This window comes from Periplaneta americana, chromosome 9 (genome assembly GCF_040183065.1).
Source record: "Periplaneta americana isolate PAMFEO1 chromosome 9, P.americana_PAMFEO1_priV1, whole genome shotgun sequence".
In the NCBI taxonomy this organism is placed as follows: Eukaryota; Metazoa; Arthropoda; class Insecta; order Blattodea; family Blattidae; genus Periplaneta; species Periplaneta americana.
The window spans coordinates 120279209-120298533 of record NC_091125.1 but is presented as its reverse complement, the minus strand read 5'-3'; the positions used below and the strand labels follow the sequence as shown (position 1 = coordinate 120298533).

The 19325-nt window shown below is 36.1% G+C and overlaps 1 non-coding gene across 1 annotated transcript; it reads left to right on the top strand.

Moving 5' to 3' along the window:
• Positions 1 to 16343: 16343 nt before the first annotated feature.
• TRNAK-UUU (transfer RNA lysine (anticodon UUU)) lies at positions 16344 to 16416 on the top strand. The gene has a single exon. It is a non-coding gene; the product is annotated as a tRNA-Lys (tRNA).
• The last annotated feature ends 2909 nt before the right edge of the window (positions 16417 to 19325 follow it).

Genomic DNA, 19325 nt, shown 5'->3' with positions numbered 1-19325 from the left:
ATTCAGACGCTAAATAACCTAGATGTTGATACAGCGTCGTAGAATAACCCAATAAAATAAAAAAAATTAAAAAAAACTTTGAGAGAGGAACATAGGTTAAGGGTGCTTGAGAATAAGGTGCTTAGGAAAACATTTGGGGCCAAGAGGGATGAAGTTACAGGAGAATGGAGAAAGTTACACAACACAGAACTGCACTCATTGTGTTCTTCACCTGACATAATTAGGAACATTAAATCCAGACATTTGAGATCGGCAGGACATGTAGCACGTATGGGCGAATCCAGAAATGCATATAGAGTGTTAGTTGGGCGGCCGGAAGGAAAAAATACCTTTGGGGAGGCCGAGACGTAGATGGGAAGATAATATTAAAATGGATTTGTGGGAAGTGGGATATGATGATAGAGACTGGATTACTCTTTCTCAGGATAGGGACGAATGGCAGGCTTATGTGAGGGCGGAAATTAACCTCCGGGTTCGTTAAAAGCCAGTAAGTAAGTAAGTAAGTAAGTAATGGATAAAATATTGTATAGCACACTAGAGTAAACAGATTTTGTGCGCTCGTGGAAATTATCACCTTCGACTTCCCTCAGACGCTAAACTTTCTACTCCGCATAAAATCTAATTTTATTCTTTTATGAAGTACTATAAATTACTATTATGAAACAAGCTTCTGTGTTATTTCAAGTAGAATCTAACTTAGATTCCAGAATTTTTTCCACGCTTGAGAAATGCTCTTAATTTGTTTTTAGCATTCTGAAATTCACCCTTCGTCAATTTATTTGTTTTGTCCGTGTGTAAAAACAATTTATAAAGAAGGTTTTCTAACAAACATATCAGCCTGAAATAAGGATTAGTGCAACGTGCTTGAAACATGATCGGAAATTTATTACTAGAGCAAGTAGGCTGTACTTATTAGAAATCAAGAGTCCGACTCTCATAAGATTTGAACAAAAAGCACTCTCCGATACTTCGTGTCTGTAATTTATTGCTCTTAATTTTCATTCTAGTTTGTAAATACATGATATTAAATTTTCGTAATAAAATTACGTAGTCTGTTTGCGGTATATTTTATTTAATCAGCAGAAGCATTTTTGAATCAATGGCAATAAAGTAGCGTGGACGAAACTGCTTCGATGTTTCGGGAAGGTATTAATTTTGTGCGGACAACCGATAATCAAGGCCAGTCAATTAGAGCAGCCCCACTGTAAACATTCATATAAACCAGGAATTAAGTCGATATGATACCGCTCCAATCTATCGGAAACCAATGCTCCATGAGTAATGACAGCGTTATTACAAGAGCTCTCACCACGTGGAGCGGCCCACTGCATATTACACACACACAAATTGCACGGGCCTTCACCTTGCACGAAAACAATAATTAAATTAAAGTATATATCAATACAGGCCGTTGGACCAAATAAGAAGAACTGCACTGCAAAGTATAAAAATCTAGATTTTTTTTTACGGATCTGACACGTAGTGGGTACAAGGAAAGAGAAAGTAATGAAGGAAAGTAAACACTGTGAAGGATAACACCATTATAATTAATTACATTATAACAACTAAAATCAAAGTAAATAGGCTAAATAATAAGCCTATTCGATAACAAGCAAATTTTAATTGAGATAATTCAACATACTTACTTACTTACTGGCTTTTAAGGAACCCGGAGGTTCATTGCCGCCCTCACATAAGCCCTCCATTGGTCCCTATCCTGAGCAAGATTATAATCCTGTCTCTATCATCATATCCCACCTCCCTCAAATCTATTTTAATATTATCTTCCCATCTACGTCTCGGCCTCCCCAAAGGTCTTTTTCCCTCCGGCTTCCCAACTAACACTTTATATGTATTTCTGGATTCGCCCATACGTGTTACATGCCCTCCCCATCCCTCCGGATTTAATGTTCCTAATTATGTCAGGTGAAGAATACAATGCGTGCAGTTCTGTGTTGTGTAACGTTCTCCATTCTCCTGTAACTTCATTACTCTTAACCCCAAATATTTTCCTAAGCACCTTATTCTCAAACACCCTTAACCTATGTTCCTCTCTCAAAGTGAGAGTCCAAGTTTCACAATCATATAGAACAACCGGTAATATAACTGTTTTATAAATTCTAACTTTCAGATTTTTTGACAACAGATTGGATGATAAAATCTTCTCAACCGAATAATAACAGGCATTTCCCATATTTATTCTGTGTTTAATGTTCTCCCAAGTATCATTTGTATTTGTTATTGTTGCTCCCAGGTATTTGAATTTTTCCACCTCTTCAAAGGATAAATTTTCAATTTTTATATTTCCATTTCGTACAATATTCTGGTCACGAGACATAATCACATACTTTGTCTTTTCGGGATTTACTTCCAAACCTATTTCTTTATTTCATCATATGGATGATGTATTCCATAAATAAACTGCATGTATTGATGAGTCTGTTGATAATACATTTTTTCATTTGATGAATCCTTACAATTTTCTTGCCTTGTGGAATTCATCCGTTCTTTCTGACGAACCCTTTATGTAAAAACATGCAGTATTGCAAATAAATATAATGGTTTTAGTAGTTTAATTGTCAACATGTTGAATTTTCAGACATATACACACTAAAGAAAAAAATGTGAAATTACGTAAAAATCAGAGGGAAGGGAACTGGCCACTCTACCCCATTATTTCCTGGCTTAGTTTCCTCATAAATGATCCATTACTGGTCACGAGGTTCAAATCTGTCTTTGGACAGATGACTAAACAACATAAAAATCGGACTATTTTCATAGCAATGAATAAGCAGAAAAGGTGTGTTTGAAGAAGGAACATAACACATTCAAAGCAAGAATAGATAATGTTAATACCAAAAAGAAAGAGCAAGATAAGATAAATACTAACATAAAATATTCATCTTGATCACACAACTTTTAATACTATATCACTTCGGAACATGTATTATGTCTTTCTCGTGTTAAATATTACTGTACCTGGTTAACAAGTTTCGGTCTGTTATTGACCTTCTTCAGAACTGGTTGTTGCTGGTATTGGCGGCTTTTGTTTTGTTTCCTGTGGGAGTGTGTTTGTGTAGTGTAATGTGGAGTCAATGAGTGTGTGTGTTCTGGAATTGAGTTATGTGTTGAGAATTTCATTTGGATGTGTTTTTGTGTGTCTGTATATTTCGTATTGCTCTAGTGTGTTTAGTTTCTGGCTTTTTGGTGGAATGTGTAGAATTTCCATATCTGTGTTGATGTTTTTGTAGGTGTGGTTAGCATTTATGATGTGTTCTGCATATGTGGAAGTGTTTTGTAATTTTGTTATGGCTGTGATGTGTTCTTTGTAACGTGTTTGAAATGATCTGCCTGTCTGTCCTATGTAGAAGTTATTGCAGGTGTTACATTTGAGTTTGTATACGCCTGTGTGGTTGTATTTGTTTGTTTGTGTTGTTTGTGTGTTGAGATGTTTTTGTAGAGTATTATTTGTTCTGTATGCGATGTTGTAATTTAATTTCTTGAATGAGGTTGCAATCTTGTGTGTCTTTTGTTTTCGTATGTTATTGTGATGTATTTTTTGTGTTCTTTTGTTTGTGTTGTATTCTTATGTTTTCATATTATGTTGTCTATTAGTCTATGTTGGAGTTGTATCCGTTTTCTTGTGCTATGTATCTGATTGTGTTTAGCTCTTCTTTGTAATCATGTTGGTTCATTGGTATGTTGAGTAGTCTGTGTACCATTGTTTGGAATGCAGCTTGTTTGTGTTGTGTTGTGTAGTAGTAGTAGTAGTAGTAGTAGGTTTATTTTGCCTGGCAGAGTTAAGGCCATGAGGCCTTCTCTTCCACTCAACCAGGTTTCAATAATATACATGAGATACAAAATTTGATTACAAAACAACACAAAAGAAAATACCTTAGAAATTACATAAAATATAGTAGGAAATTACAATAGACAAGATCAGTTACATAATATAAAATTACAAATAGTCAAGATCAGTTACATAATATATAAAATAAAGTAGAAAATTACACATAATCAAAATCAGTTATATAACATAAGGGGAATACACACACACACACACACACACACACACAATTTATAAGACCTAAAATGCTCGAGACAAATTGGACGATTAATTTACTTGAGATATATTATTCAGTTAATATACTAATTGGAGAATAGGCTACATATGGGTGACAAGACATAAAATGTCCATTAGCAAAGTCCTATTAAATGACATACAAACACAAATGATTAAGTAATATATGAAGATAATAAAAAAAGAAAAGAGAAAAAAAAAGAAGAAGAGAGAGGAGAAAAAAATAACTTTGTCATTTAAGACTATTTAGAAACTTCCGCAAGAGTCTAGTTCTGTTCATTAAAGACATTTCTAAGTAGAGTGTACTTAAAAGATTTTAGACTCCGACTGCTCCTGATTTCCTGTGACAAGGAATTCCAGGAACGGGCTGTGTGTATTGTGAAGGAAGCAGAGTAGAGAGATGTTTGATGGAATGGAATTGATAGAACATGGTTATGCTGTGAACGTGTATCACGGTTGTGGTGGGATGCTAAGAGTGTGAAGCGAGGAACTAGGTAAATAGGTGTGGAATTATTTAAAATCTTATACAGCAAACAGAGTGAATGAACTGAACGTCTCTCCCGTAAACGAAGCCAAGATAATTGAAAGAAATACTCGGAGACATGATCATAGCGACGGCTGTTAAAAATGAAACGAACACAACCATTATGAACACGCTGAAGCCTCAATGACAATTCAACACTAAGATCACTATACAAAACGTCGCAATAGTCAAAGTAAGGCATCACCAGGGTCTGTATCAAGATCCGTTTCAGTTTAGAAGGAAAGATATTTTTCAGTTCTTTCAGAGAATGCAAGATTGAGAAAGTTTTCTTACAGACATATTTTACCTGTGCATTCCAGCTGAGATTCGAGTCGAAATGGAAATCTAAGTTTTTAACCGTAGTGCTGAATGGTATTATAGTATTATTTAAAGTCACTGTGTAGTTGGATGTGTTGTGTATGTGTATATAAAATATTCATAGAAATATAAGACATGATGAGAGGAGGACAGCTGTATGAAAGAAAGAGATAAAACAGAAAAAAGAGAGAGAAAGAAAGAAAGAAAGAAAGAAAGAAAGAAAGAAAGAGAGAGAGAGAGAAATGAAAGAAACAATGGTTAGAAGTAAGAAATGAAACGACTAAAAATAATAAGAATTAAGCTATAAAGAAAACCCACGGAAAAGAAAATCAATGCAACAATAGGTATAAAAAAGAGAAACCGAATGAAATAAAGGGATTTTGATGCAGATCGAAGTTTGTGTTAGAAACGGAGTGTGAAAATGGTGCACATTCCACCTACGGATACACTCAAATAACAGTTATTAGCACAAACATCACTATGGTTCGGTCCAAGGCTCAAACTACTGTTCTTCCCGGATGCGCGGCGTGAGAGAATGCCAGCACTCGAGGTACAGAGCGGGGAATGCCGAGAGACCGGGATCAATGTATCCAAATACGGTACAGGCTATGCAAAACAGTCACTCGGTCAAGTCAAAATTATTTTGCATTGTACAATCCCAAGTATAACAATGAGAAAGAGGCCAACTCAGCTCCTCCATCGTGTAGCCCACTTTCCATACTTCATGATAAGTCTGGTGTGAGTGCCAATTGCATTATAACGAATATAACAACCGTACTGAATAAACTTTTGTGCGAGATCGTGCGTATTTGCTTGTTTTCCGCACAGAACCAATACGCGGTAAGTGTGAAATACCACATTCAACGTAACACACATAACAATTTCCCTCTTCTTACCGCTTAAGCGCGACATTCATTTTACTGCTTTAGGCTTTTAACATATTGTTTTCAGAGACGTTTAACATAGTAATAATTATAAATTGGAAACTTACCACTACAATTTCACCTAAATTGCAATGTTAATTATTGTTTTTAAATATTTGCAAAAGTTAAGTAAAGTCTACTACTCCACGAAACTTATTGCATTCCTGATACAAGTAACATTAAGGAAGCCGTGAAAAAATCAACGAGATTCCAGATGCCGATGTTATTACTGCAATATGTTATATAAATAATATTGTTAAAATATTAAAATGAAAAATAAATCATTACATAACCTTACCGTTTGTTTTAAGTTCGCATTTATAGACTGGGGGAAAAAAAAGACAGACGTATATCACGGCCTGCTGAAGAATAGTAAACACAGAAAACATTTTATAGCAACGATGTTGAAGAAAGATATTTTGGTGTTCCGAAGTTGCGTCATTAAACAGAAACCAACATGGAGATTTCATTGCAACTAATTAGAAATTCGTCTTTCAGGTATGTAATAAACGATTTTCGCAAAAAATAATGTACGATACACGAGCGGTATGTTTGTTTTCATGTTCTCGGAAATTAAAAAAGTTCAACTACGTTTCGCTTTTTCAATCTTTTCCTCGACCATGAAAACGTCAACATACCGCTCTTGTAACGTATATTACTATTGTTTAAACATAGCTTCATTGAGAAAAAACACTTTCTCTGTGAGTTTAAATCAACATCACAAGTTTAACAAGATTTGCCATTGTCAGCGGTTCGAGGTTCATACGAAGTGATAGATAATAAACTTTTGAAGGAGTAAAGCAAATTGCCATGGGAGACTTGAATTTATGGGAGCACAAGGGCATAGAGGCACCATGAAGAAACAAAAAAAAAAAAAAAGAAAAAAGCGATTCTCTTCCTAATAACCGCGGGCCAAGGAACTATGCAAAGATAGTAAATATCAATACCTTAAAAATAATATACTTTGCATACTTCCACTCAGTAATGAGTTTTGGTATAATATTCTGGGGAAATTCCACAGATGGTAACAGTATATTTCTATTACGAAAAAGAGTAATAATTAGAATAATAGTAGATGCGAAATCTAGGGAATCGTTTAGGACTATTTTCAAAAAACTACAAATAATGCCCATGGCTTGTCAGTATATATTTTCATTAATAATCTTCCTCGTATGTAATCGTGAAAACTTGGTAACTAATTCAACAGTTCATAGCATAAATGCACGTAAAAAAATGACTTTCATACTCCATCGGCAAGTATATCGTGCTATCAAAAAGGAGTGCGTTATATGGCAATAACAATTTTTAATAGCATCCCTATCGCTATAAAAAAATGAAACTCAAAACATAAGATTATTTAGGGCCTTCCATTCTGTAGGTGAATTCATGACATTGAATAACACTTCCTGAAATTGATACTAAACTATGTGTTGTACTAGTAGACTATATTGTAAATCTCGTTTGTATATATTTCATCTAGACTGTGACTATAAATTAAGACTTTATAACAGTATTAAGTTTTTTGACTTGTTCCATATTCTAGCTGTGAAGCAATGTATGAATACCATGGAATGTTAATAAATACAATACAATACAATACAACTGGCGGGTACTGTCGGTAAAGAACGAAACTACTCCTGATGATAGCAAATGGCATCATCTGGAAAATCATATGAGTTAGAGATTACAGAAATTTTAGTGATTCCAAATGGACTCATTAGAGCGGAAAGGGTTAAATGAATAATACTGTGGTCAAAATTAAAACAAGAGTTATTAAATTGATGGGGCATGTTATGAAACAAAGATGGCAAAAAATTTGGTATGCAATTTTTGTGTTCTTCCATAGAGTCTTAGATCTAGAAACATCCATTCTTTCAAATATATTTGTTCCATTATTAGAGAAACAAGAAAAGAAATTTTCTTCCTGAAACGTATCAAAAGGCATTCTGCAGTCCAAGCTATCTGTTGGGTTTATTACCGAAAGCTTTCATCAGTCCAATTTATCGGTTGGATCCTTTACCAAGAATCACTGCTCAGGCCTACCTAAGGTGGGTGCTCCTGTTATGGCCATGTTCCTGATATGCCCACCCTCCTACTGTGAGTTAGTTAACCAAAAAATCCGCTAAATTGCAGCAGCATCCAGTGAAAGGGCATCCTGGTTTGTCACTTGATCGTTTTCCATCCAGTCAGTTTGAGCATTATGGCGTCAGTTGCCTGTTTTGCGGTTTTCATGTGACCTCTTCTTATTTTACTATGGTAAGTCTCCTTTGTTTTATGCATGTTTTTCAAAGAATTGTTTCATGAAAACCATAGTACTCCATTCAGTTTTTAATGTTCTGTTGATTGGTGTTGTCGTTGATGGCGTATCTTTTACGAGTTGTTCATAATCAAACGTTTTTCGTGAAAGCTTACCTCCTCCTGATATGGCCATATCAAATGCACCGTGGCCATATCAAATTCATTTCACTTTTATTTTTTCACCTGACAAATTTACATGCCTTATAGCTGGGATTACGTAAAAATGTATTTTAAGAAACACAACGTACTTTTTTTTTATGGAAAAACCTGTTTTGAATACACTTTTCAATTATAAAAAAGATTATTAAGTGTCATATTTATTCATGTTACACCAAAATTATTTAATTTAAGCAAAACTTCGCTATCAAACTGAAAACAATCACGATTTGTAGAACATGGAACAAGTGTGGCCATATCATGTGCACATGTTTCTGATATGGCCACTAGGTAGACTTTTGGAATTTGGTTCTTTTTGGACAATTAAAGCTATTTTAATGGGGAAAGGAAATTGTTTTAAAAAAGTCCATTAGACTGAGAACTAGTAAGATAAAAGTGGTTTAGCCTACATGTTTTTTTCAAAATGGCGGCTAGAAAAATTCTCAAACCTTAGCATGGCCATATGACGGACACCTACCTTATTTCATGCATCCTTTACCGAGAGTAGTTTTTCGGTTCACCCTCTTTGTTGAATTCGTTACCTAATCTTCAGTTCAATCTATCCGTTAGCAAGAGATATTATGTAATGCAAGTTATCTATTGGATCCGTTACCGAAACCAGTTTTCTAGTAAAACCTATCTGTTGGATGTAGGCTATTACGAACCCATCTTCAGTGCAATATACCTGTTGGATCTGTTGGGAAGGACTGTTCTTCACTGCAACCTATCTGTTGAGTCCGTTACCAAAAACACTTCTTCTTCGCTCTAAAAATCTGTAACATTTCATTGTCAAAAACTATTTTTTCGTGAAATCTATTTCTTGGATACGTTACCAAAAGGTATTCTTCAGTCCAACCTATCTGTGGAATTACATAACCAAAGCTATTTTTTTTACTCAATTTGTCCGTATTACATTTTATGCTCAAAATGGCCCGTAGAACTGATTCCAAAAGCACGGGTCAATAGTCGTGAATCACTCTGTGTAAACCCAATCTCTATGCAATTCCTGCCTGGATGGCGCAGTCGATAGAGTGCTGGCCGTCTGAGACCAAAGTTACGGGTTCGATCTCGGCCCAGGTCGATGACATTTAAGTGTGTTTTAATTTTACAGGTCCATGTCAGTAGATTTAATGACATGTGAAAGAACTCCTGCGGGACAAAATTCCGGCACACAGGCGACGCTGATATAACCTCGGCAGTTGCGAGCGTCGTTAAATAAAACGTATTTTTTTTTAAATTGCATACTACTAAAGATACATGAATGACAATCTCAAAGGAGTTATTTTTGTTACATTTTCACTGCTTGTATACTTTGTGACCTGGTAGAGTGTAAGAGAAGGCTCTATGGCCTTAACTCTGCCAGTATAAATGAATGAATGAATGAATGAATGAATAAATAAATGAAAGAATGAATGAATGAATAAATAAGAATGAATGAATGAATAAATGAATAAATAATTAAATAAATAAATAATTAAATAGACAGACAGACAGACAGACAGACAGATAGATAGATAGATAGATAGATAGATAGATAGATAGATAGATAGATAGATAGATAGATAGATAGATAGATAGATAGATAGATAGATAGATAGATAGATAAATAAATAAATAAATAAATAAATAAATAAATAAATAAATAAATAAGTGATTGACTGAGTGAGTGAGAGAGTGAGTGATTGAGTGAGTGAGTGGGTGAGTGAGTGAGTGAGTGAGTAAGTAAATAAATAAATAAATAAATAAATGAATATATATGTATATAAATAAATAAAGATATATATATATAAATATATAAACAAATAAATACATATATAAATAAATACATAAATAAATATATAAATAAATTTATAAATAAATAACTAGATAATAAATAAATAAGTAAACAAGTAAATAAATAAATAAGTAAATAAATAAATAACTTACTAAGTAAATAAAGAAATAAATAAACAATATCTTTTGGCAACTAGTCTAAAAACCGTATTGGCGATAATGATCGCAATTGCAGCCCAGGTATTTGAGGAAAGTGAAAAAAGTAGAGCTTGAAGTAACAAATGATGCGAGGTGTCACGAAATTGGTGCAGAGAAACGCTGGAGATGTGTAGAGAGCGGAAGAATGTGACTCTCACATTATGGAGGCGTCATGAAGAATGGACGGACGGAAGGGGGCGAGAGGTCAGCGGGCAGCGATCAGCGTGGTGCTGGGCCAGACCGGTCGGTTGGTCGGTCCGACTCGGACAATGCGATGATGAAGTAAATCCTTCCTCCCACCGAATTAATAATTGAAACAACCCTCTTACCCCAACCTGACCTTTTTCATCTCTCTCTCTTTCTAACAGGTCAACAAACTTGTGGTCATTACGAGTTATGTGAAATCCTAATAACGTACTTTACAGAGTGCCTACAAAAGAATATCAGACTTTGAGACAACTGCGATTCATTAGCAATCGTTTGTGTGTTCCATTGTGGCGTCTTCTCCCACATGGCATGACGAGTATCATATAATCAGCTCCTTCTAGTCAGGAGACAGCTTCGACTTTGTGTTAGGTCATGGAGTCATTGTTCGGGGTCTCCAATAGACGCGTGCTGCAGGTAGGAGTATCTTCATGCAGTGTTGCAAATTTTATTTTCGACGAGCATGAGTTGTAATGTTGAGGCCAGACCGGGTCTTCTAAACATCCCGGTACGCGTCCCATAAAAGTTGGATTTAAAATTTATCCTGATTTTGAAGTGATGCTGTAAAATTCTGTTTTCTCCAATACATAAAATATGTAGGCTAAGGAAAATAATTTTATGCCGTAAAAATTTGATTTCGAGTCCTATAAAAATTCGCTCGGTCTCAAAATAATTCCCATCGTGAAGTGATTATGTACTTTTTTACTTTCCTGTAATAATTGGTAGCCTATAAAAACAAAGTACTCTGCTGCGGTAACAATTTGATTTCGATATTTTTAAGGAAATATACATTTGAATAATTTCAAAGAAAAAATAGTTCAGAGGCCGGGTATCGAACTCGGGTTCTTTGGTTGAGCGTGCCAACGCTCTACCTACTGAGCTGCCCAGGAACTGTACCAGACACCGGCGCGTCAACGCTCTATCGACTGAGCTACCCATGAACTCTACCACGCACTGGCGCGCCAACGCTCCACCGACTGAGCTACCCAGGAACTGTACCAGACACCGGCGCGGCAACGCTCTACCGACTGAGCTACCCAGGAATTGTACCAGACACCGGCGCGGCAACGCTCTACCGACTGAGCTACCCAGGAACTGTACCAGACATCGGCGCGCCAACGCTCTACCGACTGAACTACCCAGGAACTGCATCAGACCGGCGCGCCAACGCTCTACCGACTGAACTACCCAGGAACTGTACCAGACACCGGCGCGCCAACGCTCTACCGACTGAGCTACCCAGGAACTGTACCAGACACCGGTGCGGCAACGCTCTACCGACTGAGCTACCTAGGAACTGTACCCGATCCCGGAACAATTTTTCCCTTTAAATTATTCAAATTAGCTTGAGCTATACTTGAAAGCGAGATTTGCGAAATATACATTTTCAGCATTCCTATTACCGGAAAAGTGATTTCGGGATAGCGTCTTATCCGTTATCAGTCTGACTATAGAAGATTTGTCGTAAATTACTGGGCAGACTTCGTTCATATACGAGTATAAGAGTACTATAGTATATAAGTCAAGTCATACGGAAATTATTTATATAACTAGTTGTAATCCTATAAAAGTAATTGATATTTATTTTAACATTCGAGACAAAATGGCAAATTACTGAAGTCGACTATAGAGACATCAAAAAATATTTTTTCAATTTTTATACGCCATAAAGCGACAAATGAAGTAGCATGAATAATACGTTTCCAAAAACCTTTGTATAGGACAAGTAATATTATATTAATCGTATTGGCTATATGTAGGCCTAGCCTATACGATCAAGTAAAATGTTTTATTTGAGTTAAGTATTAGTAATTAGACCTTAACGAAATGTAGGCTATACGAATATCTATGCAATATTAACATAACTGTAGCCGTTATGAACATGAAGAACATTTAACTGATTATTTAAGAAAATCCAATGATTGCGTGAAACGTGTATACTTGAACTAGAGTAATATACACAGGTCTACAATATGTGGGGCTACTTTCTTCAACACTGTAGTGTATTACAGGCTGTGGCGGTGCGTTAATAAGAGCACAAGAGCACGTGAACACCTTGTTTCCATTAATGCACGACTAGTTTTATTATTTAATACCGTATTGGCGTAGTGGGGATGTATAATATCAGGATCGAGTATTTTAAACTTCCCGCGTAATCTTGCATAAACTTCATATGTAAAGTTGGCAACATCCGTTCACGTACAAGCCGCCCTCTTTTCAAGAAGGTTACAGAAATTTCACGCATGCGCGGGAGAAAATTGTCTTTCGCTGGCCGCTTATGACTCCTCAAGAGCACAAAGCATTAAGTGAACATTGAATCTATCCTACAGATGTCAGGTGCATCGATGCCTATTGTTTACGTGCTATATCTCGAGGAGAAAATTTAACAAGTCTGTATTTTAGCCTGCAGGTGTCAGCATCTCACTGTGAACTACTATACTTCAGTGTCGGCATATAGCATAGTTTGGCTTTCAAAGACTGGCTGAATGTGGTGGTGGTATGAATTTAAATATCTGTATGGTGGTGTATATTATTTAAGAATAATATTTACTGGCATGTATTTATAGTAATCAATCTCTGCGAATGGGATTACAGTACTGGTATAGGCTATAGTGTATCAGTGTGTTGTGAATCAAAATACTGTATATTACTGAACACACGCTTTTGTAAATTGTTTTATGTATTAATTTTTAACAAACGTATACAATGAACTCTGTTCAAGTAATTTTTAAGAGTAAAGAACTGGGTAAATTGGATTTCCAGGAAAAAATTGAAATAAAAAGACTAGGTTTCATTATTATTATTATTATTATTATTATTATTATTATTATTATTATTATTATTATTATTATTATTATATGTTGCTTTGAATTCATATACGGTTTTTTCGACAGTGAAACATTGGAATCATGACATTTCATATTAGGCTAAAAACGTACGATTTCAAATTCTCTTCGATTTTGGAACACAAAATTGTGAACACAATATTTTATCACGAGCCGCCACTGATTACAGGCCTATTTGATATTCATGTACATATGCCTACATGTAACAACCAGAATATGCAATATTTCCATGAATAATGTAGTCTATGGAAGATGTCGTAGTATATTAAATAGAGAAATGAGCGAGACGGACCAAGTGGGAAACCATGAGGTACGAAGTTCTGTTTCCAGGATACTCGTGACGTCAGAGTAAGTATTACATGTCAAAACGTTGGAAATGTTCTCTTTTTCATCTCGACTTTCTCGTACTGTACCTATTTCTTCTATTTGCTACATAATTATGCCTCCAACCGAACATTAATTCAGACTACAAACGGAAATATCATCGGCACATGAACAACTTAATTGTTGCGAAACATCAAAAACGTATAAGAAAGCATATGTGACTTCCACGACACAAACCTTTTCTTTATTAGTTTCTATCTATTATCGCCCATAAAAATATGTCGACCTTGACCGATTCTGGTTTTGGGAATCTTCGAAATAATGCTAACACGAGAACTAATACACCACTGTGACAAACTCCATCGCTGTGTAGCCTACCAGTCAAGTTCAAGTGCAATAATATCTCTCGTGAATGATATCACCTATTAAAATGCAGCCAAAAGACCAAGGAATTGGCCGTAGAATCAACCCTGAACAACTGAGTGTAGTGGGGGCGGTGATTTATGATCTTGTTCCAGTGTCTATAAATTTAGAAGTTCCACATTACGCAATTTTATAAAGTGTTGCTTTTGGGCACCCTAAATAAGTTAGTGTTCTGCCTCTTGAAACAAACATTAAATAAAACAATCGGATTGCCTTATATATAAATGTAAATAACGAGGTCGTAAGTAACAAAGACTAGTTTCATGGCTAAATTGTATCTCAAGCCATCCAACTCCAAATCATCATAGGCTACGTTATCCTCCATTTTCCCCAACCTTAAAGAATCTGACAAACATTTTCACGGCGTAATAAGTAATTAGACTATACTTAAATAAAAATCGAACTGAAAAACTAATTGCTAATTCAGAAGAACATTTTGAACTTTTCAATGTGTATTGAGAATTCGTACGTAAAAATGTCGGTATTTCTTGCAGATTCTATCATCCGAGAAATAAAGAGTGTTACTTACTTACCGGCTTTTAAGGAACCCGGAGGTTCTTTGCCTACCTCACATAAGCCCGCCATTGGTCCCTATCCTAGCAAGATTATTAATCCAGTCTTTATCATCATATCCCACCTCCCTCAAATCTATTTTAATATTATCTTCACATCTACGTCTCGGCCTCCCCAAAGGTCTTTTTCCCTCCGGCCTCCCAACTAACACTCTATATGCATTTCTGGATTCGCCCATACGTGCTACATGCCCTGCCCATCTCAAACGTCTGGATTTAATGTTCCTAATCATGTCAGGTGAAGAATACAATGCGTGCAGTTCTGCGTTGTGTAACTTTCTCCATTCTCCTGTAACTTCATCCCTTTTAGCCCCAAATATTTTCCTAAGCGCCTTATTCTCAAACACCCTTAACCTATGTTCCTCTCTCAAAGTGAGAGTCTAAGTTTCACAACCATAAAGAACAACCGGTAATATAACTGTTTTAAAAATTCTAACTTTCAGATTTTTTGACAGCAGACTGGATGATAAAATCTTCTCAACCGAATAATAACACGCATTTCCCATATTTATTCTGTGTTTAATTTCCTCCCGAGTATCATTTATATTTGTTACTGTTGCTCCCAGGTATTTCAATTTTTCCACCTCTTCAGAAGATAAATTTACAATTTTTATATTTCCATTTCGTGCAATATTCTCTTCACGAGACATAATCATATACTTTGTCTTTTCGGGATTTACTTCCAAACCTATCTCTTTACTTGCTTCAAGTAAAATTCCCGTGTTTTCCCTAATCGTTTGTGGATTTTCTCCTAACATATTCACGTCATCCACATAGACAAGCAGCTGATGTAACCCGTTTAATTCCAAAACCCTCTCTGTTATCCTGGACTTTCCTAATGGCATACTCTAGAGCAAAGTTAAAAAGTAATGGTGATAGTGCATCTCCTTGCTTTAGCCCACAGTGAATTGGAAACGCATCTGACAGAAATTTATCTAAAAATACAGAGTGTTATCGATATAATCTGCCGAAAAAATACTTTTGGTAGAGCATAAATAACTGAAGAAGAAATTCAAATAATGTTTTTTTTTTTTTCTGTAATTATCAATATATTTCCAGAAAAGAAATATTTTTCTTTTCAGTTTAACGTTTTTAAAAATGAGAATAAACAGTAATTTACTTTGAATAATTCCAAGGAAAAATTGTTCCGCGGCCGGGTATCGATCCCGGGACCTCTGGTTGAACGTACCAGCGCTCTGCCAACTGAGCTACCCGGGAACTCCACCCGACATCGTCTCAACTTTTCCCTTTATATCCACACAACTCGCGTGGGCTGACGAAACGCCAGAGACCCACATCGAGAGCACACAATCTGTGTGATTTGGAATTGTGGTTTTCTGTTAACGTACACAGTGACGTATTATGCAAATCTAGTCTTTCAGGTAAAGCTCCCTGTAAAGCAGATTTGAATAATTTCAAGGAAAAATTGTTCCGGGGCCGGGTATCGATCCCGGGACCTCTGGTTAAACGTACCAGCGTACAACGTAACAATTTTTCCTTGAAATTATTCAAATCTGCTTTACAGGGAACTTTACCTGAAAGACTAGATTTGCATAATATATACGTTACTGTGTACGTTAACAGAAAACCACAATTCCAAGTCACACAGAGATTGTGTGCACTCGATGTGGGTCTCTGGGTTTCGTCAGCCCACGCGAGTTGTGTGGATATAAAGGGAAAAGTTGAGACGGTGTCGGGTGGAGTTCCCGGGTAGCTCAGTTGGCAGAGCGCTGGTATTTTCAACCAGAGGTCCCGGGATCGATACCCGGCCCCGGAACAATTTTTCCTTGAAATTATTCAAATCTGCTTTACAGGGAGCTTTACCTGAAAGACTAGATTTGCAGTAATTTACTCTGCCCAATACGTAAGCTGAAGCTGTCGTTTGTTACTCTGTTACGTCTCTGTTGTGTACTAGTAGGCCTATGTGTTGGGCGCAAGGTCATTGGCAATGGCATTCACGTTCAGTCGAAATGTAAACAAATATTAGACTACTATTAATCCTAAAAACATTGTGTTTTACAAATTAAAAAATGGAAATTGTAACAAATAATTCAATTTCACTAGACATTTTATTCAACAGACCGACAGTAATACAGTATATATAATATGATTTTGGCAGTTTATATCGTCTACATCCTGTATAATGCGTTCCATTTAAAAATTTAGAGGTATAGCAGCACTTTTAATTGACCATAACTGCGCTAACGACTTCCATCATGCAGCCGTAAGATAGCTGGAAAATAATCTATTACCACTTCTTGTAATATTAAAATAAGATATTGTACTATATGTAACTTTATTTAATAGCACTCGTCAGCCTCAAAGGTTGTGTTGAAATGCTGATCTCCGATAACTCCACATTTTTTTACATAGCCTATGCATAGCAAATTATGTATTGCGCTGTAAAATTCGTCACTTGTTACGGAGTGAATTTCTCGGCGTATGTTTTCCTGCGGCTGTCTCAGTTTATAGGAATTTTTTTATGTGCACTTTATCTTTAATATTCCCCCAAAGGTAAACATTACAGGGAGTTCTGTCTGAGGTTCGAGGCGACAAGAGATTACTGGTTGTTAATCTGTCATCGACGACGCTTTCACTGTCCTGAGCTGTTACAAGTTCAGGTCTACATTTATTATTTGTTTGCCAAAATAAGGACATAAAAGATTCGTTCTAATGAATAATCTGGAAAGATACAACCTGTTATAAGCATAGGCCCCCTATTAAAATATGTAGACTAAATGTAATGCTAAGAGTTAAAATATGTATTTATATTATGTTTAAAATAAATTACTTCAATGTGTAAATTTAATTTATAATTTCATATTCTACACTGTTTTGTGATTGATACTATAGCATTAGAAGTCACTTCGTAAAAAAGGATTACTAGAAATTCTGAGCAGAATTAATAATGATAATGATAATAATAATAATAATAATAATAATAATAATAATAAACTATATTCATTTTTCTTGGTACTCTTCATTGTTAATTTTTTATTAAAATCTTCAAAAAATGAGCAAGAAATATATCACAAGATACAATCATCGAAACGAAATTACAAATATAGTTTCAATTATGACAAACTTGGTCTCCAATAATTGTTCTGTGTTCCAAGAATCTCCAATAGGAAAATGACCAACTAAAATATGGTTATAATTTTAAAATGTCTTAAAAATTTCCTAAATCGCATAGGGTGCTATTCATAGACATTTCGCTAGCCCACGCTACGAGTGTGCTAAACTAGTCCCGGCTATCGACTGGTTACTTGTACAGGATTCATATCATATCATATGGTTTATGAATACGAAAAACGTTAGTTCGCTGATCATCAACCGGAAGCCCGCGCTAAGAATGTCTATTAATACGGCCCTACGTGAAATACAGTTTGCCAGGTTAGATTGAAGTAGAACGTTTGTGACTTACAAGGATATGCAAAAAAAAATAATAATAAAAATAATAATAATAATAATAATAATAATAATAATAATAATAATAATAGAAGAAATGTCGGCAGGCCACGGATGAGATGGTCGGATCAGTTTTCTTGAAGACGGAACGAGCCACAAGGCTTATGCCGTGATGAAGATGATGATGATGATAATAATAATTCTTTGTTTCTCTCCTTTCAAGTGCCAAAATTAAAAAAAAAACAATAAAGGAATCTGAATGGTTAAAAGGTACCATCGTTGGAAGTTTATGAGCAGGCTTAGGATCCGAAACAACTTAAGAATGAAGTGAAGTGCAAAGGAGTATGTGGAGTGAGGCGGCGCAGTGCGTCAGTGTACAATACGGTTCGTGATCAGATGTACAGTATTCTTTCGTCTCTCCCTACGAAACGAACTCAGGCCATCACAGTGCATTTTCAATTAATAGGGAACAGTTTTTTTCGAATTAGTTGCAAATATGTACTACATGGTTGTTCATAGTAACTTTAACGACTTCAATGTCGCCGAGGGACATGGAAACTTGTGAGGTATGCATCCTACTTCATTTTCAACCGTCACTAGATTGTACTATTAACAGTAGAATATAACGCAGCACATTGACGTCGTTGTTTACATTCACAGTATGTCTGTCTACTATGTTCAAGGAACTCTATAGTCAAGTTGTGCGTACATTGGTTGCTAAAGTGTCCCGGATCCTAAGCCCGCTTATGAGAAACACGGCTCCACGTGAGAGGAAGTCAGTCTCCGTCTTTAGTGAACCATTGATAACCATTGCTCCCCACGGATTTACACATAAACGCCGCTGCGACCGCTCCTCCCTGATCCAACGACCCGAATCACTAATAAGTTTCCTTTCTCAGGCACCGTCCCACGTCAAGCAAGACCGAAGGAAGTAGAAGGGCAGATGCGGCTTTACGCCCGCCCATGCTAATGCCCCACTTGTGAGAGGAACAATACCGGACAACCTGCCGTATAACGGACCCAAATTAACACCACCACGCGCATAGCCGTGCATCGCTTAATTCAACTTTGACCCCCGGGTCTCTCTCTACTTATCAGATTCTTCATGTTTAGGAATTCGAGACAGAGCCTCTCGGCGCATGTTTCATGATAAATGGGATCACGTCCATTTCCAATAATTCATGCAGGGGAGGACTTCAGAATCGGTGCCGATGCCACGGGGACTGGGAGATGCATTACCCACTACTTACAATAAACTCTGTCCTTGTTCAACAAGCC